The sequence below is a fragment of the Neomonachus schauinslandi genome, chromosome 7, assembly GCF_002201575.2.
Source record: "Neomonachus schauinslandi chromosome 7, ASM220157v2, whole genome shotgun sequence".
In the NCBI taxonomy this organism is placed as follows: Eukaryota; Metazoa; Chordata; class Mammalia; order Carnivora; family Phocidae; genus Neomonachus; species Neomonachus schauinslandi.
In genome coordinates this window covers 3,827,776-3,831,338 of record NC_058409.1, presented here as the reverse complement: position 1 = coordinate 3,831,338, position 3,563 = coordinate 3,827,776, and positions in this window count along the sequence as shown.

Here is a 3,563-nt window from a genome sequence, read left to right as displayed (position 1 = left end):
TAAACCATGAACCGTGGCACAGTTGGGCCACTGCTCCTCCAGCAGGGACCCAACAAGCGGCATATCTGGGGAGACTCCCCTTCCTTCCCGTGGAGGAGTGGAGTGGGAATGAACTGCAGGGATCTGCTGGGTTTGGAGACTTCACATGGGGTCGTGTGCCAGAGATAGAAATGCTTGGTCACAGGCCGGGTGAGCATGGAGTGCGGCCAGAGACTGGGGAGATGGGAGTGATTGACTGCTTTTCTCTGGGGGCGCACTGAGGAGCGGGGCCCACTGAGGAGTGGGGCCCCAAGTTCTCGGCTCCTCCAGGGTGGAGATTGGGAGGCCGCCATTTTCACTCTCGGCCTCCAAAGCTGTATGGAAAGCTTGCAGGGAACAAAAGCACCCAAGAGCAAACCCGAGCAGATTACTTAGCCCAGCCCTGGCAAGGGCAGGGCAATTCCACCTCCGGCAAAGACATTTAGGAACCACGGCAACAGGACCCTCCCCAAGAAGATCAGCAAGAACAGCCAGCCAAGACCAAGTTTCCGATCAATGAGAATGGCAGAACTCCAGCACTAGGGGAATAATGCACATAGAATCCATGGCTTTTTTACCATGATTCCTTAGTCTTTCAAAATTAATTTTTTTAACTTTTTTTCCTGAATTTTTCTTTTTCCCTTTTTCAACCAACATCTTATCAATCCCTTTTTTTAAAGAACATTTTTATTTTTCATTTTTAGAGTCATATTCTATCCTTTCATAGTAGTTACCCTTATTTTTGGCTTATATATATAAGCTGTTCTCTCTTTAAAATTTTGAGATACAGTTTCTTCTAACAGATCAAAATATACCCTAAATCTCTAGTGTATGGCTTTGTTCTAGTCTCCTGCCTGATCACATTCTCTCCCTTTTTTTTCTTTTTTTTAAAAAAAATCCTCTTCTTTCCTTTTTCAAACAACTTCTTATCTATCAATTCCTTTTATAAAATTTTTTTAAATTTTCACCTTTACAGTCATATTCCATCCCTTCATTTTATTAACCCTTATTTTTGTACATATATGTTTTTCTTTCTTTAAAATTTTGTGAGGCACTTTCTTCTAACAGACCAAAATACATGCAAAATCTAATGTGTGGCACTGATCTATGCACCAGCCTGATCATATTTGATCATATTCTGTTTTTTTGTTTTGTTTTGTTCTGTTTTGGTTTGTTTTTATCTTTATCTTTTTCTTTTTTCTTTCTTTCCCTTTCTTTCCCCCAGTTTCAGGTCGTTTCTGATTTGTTTAGAGTATATTTTCTGGGGACGTTGTTACCCTGTTAAAATTTTGTTCTCTCATTCATCTATTCTCCTCTGGACAAAATGACAAGACAGAAAAAATCACCTCAACAAAAAGAACAGGAGGCAGTACCGACTGCCAGGGACCTTCTCAATATGGACATGGGGGCGGTAACTGCTAGGATAAATGAGGCAGAAGAGAGAATTAGTGATATAGAAGACCAAATGATGGAAAACAAAGAAGCTGAGAAAAAGAGATATAAACAACTACTGGATCATGAGGGCAGAATTCGAGAGATAAGTGATACCACAAGATGAAACAACATTAGAATAATTGGGATCCCAGAAGAAGAAGAAAGAGACAGAGGGGTAGAAGGTATATTGGAGCAAATAATAGCAGAGAACTTCCCTAATTTGGGGAAGGAAACAGGCATCAAAATCCAGGAGGCACAAAGAACCCCTCTCAAAATCAATAAAGACAGGTCAACATCCCGACATCTAATAGTAAAACTTACAAGTCTCAGAGACAAAGAGAAAATCCTGAAAGCAGCTCGGAAGATGAGATCTGTAACCTACAATGGTAGGAACATTAGATTGGAACAGACCTATCCACAGAGACCTGGCAGGCCAGAAAGGACTGGCAGGATATATTCAAAGCACTAAATGAGAAAAATATGCAGCCAAGAATACTATATCCAACTAGGCTGTCACTGAAAATAGAAGGAGAGATAAAAAGCTTCCAGGACAAACAAAAACTAAAGGAATTTGCAAACACCAAACCAGCCCTACAAGAAATATTGAAAGGTGTCCTCTAAGCAAAGAGAGAGCCTAAAAGCAACATAGACCAGAAAGGAACACAGACAATATGCAGTAACAGTCACCCTACAGGCAATACAATGGCACTAAATTCCTATCTTTCAATAGTTACCCTGAATGTAAATGGGCTCAATGCCCCAATCAAAAGACACAGGCTATCAGACTGTATTAAAAAACAAGACCCATCGATATGCTGTCTGCAAGAGACTCATTTTAGACCCAAAGACACCCCCAGATTGAAAGTAAGGGCATGGAAAACCATTTACCATGCTAATGGACACCAAAAGAAAGCTGGGGTGGCAATCCTTATATCAGATAAATTAGATTTTAAACCAAAGACTATAATAAGAGATGAGGAAGGACACTAAATTCTACTTACAGGGTCTATCCAACAAGAAGATCTAACAATTGTAAATATCTATGTCCCTAACATGGGAGCAGCTGATTATATAAGGCAATTAATAATAAAAGCAAAGAAACACATCGACAACAATACAATAATAGTAGGGGACTTTAACACCTCCTTTACTGAAATGGACAGATCATCTAAGCAAAAGATCAACAAGGAAATAATGACTTTAAATGACACACTGGACCAAATGGACTTCATAGATCTATTCAGAACATTCTGTCCCAAAGCAACAGAATACACATTCTTCTCTAGTGCCCATGGAACATTCTCCAGAATTGATCACATCCTAGGTCACAAATCAGGTCTCAACCAGTACCAAAAGATTGGAATCATTCCCTGCCTATTTTCAGACCACAATGCTTTGAAACTACAACTCAATCACTACAGGAAAGTAAGAAAGAACTCAAATACATGGAGGCTAAAGAGCATCTTACTAAAGAATGAATGGGTCAACAAGGAAATTAAAGAAGAATTAAAAACATTCATGGAAACAAATGAAAATGAAAACACAACTGTTCAAAATCTTTGGGATACAGCAAAGACAGTCCTAAGAGGAAAGTATATAGCAATACAAGCCTTTCTCAAGAAACAAGAAAGGTCTCAAATACACAACCTTACCCTACACCTAAAGAAGCTGGAGAAAGAACAGCAAATAAAGCCTAAACCCAGCAGGAGAAGAGAAATAATAAAGATCAGAGCAGAAATCAATGAAATGGAAACCAAAAGAACAGTAGAACAGATCAACAAAACTAGGAGCTGGTTCTCTGAAAGAATTAACAAGATTGATAAACCCCTGGCCAGACTTATCAAAAAGAAAAGAGAAATGACCCAAATCAACAAAATCATGAATGAGAGAGGAGAGATCACAACCAACACGAAAGAAATACAAACAATTCTAAGAACATATTATGAGCAACTATATGCAAGCAAATTAGATAATCTGGAAGAAATGGATGCATTCCTAGAGATGTATCAACTACCAACACTGAACCAGGAAGAAATAGAAAACCTGAACAGACCTATAACCACCAAGGAAATTGAAGCAGTCATCACAAATCTCCCAACAAACAAAAGCCC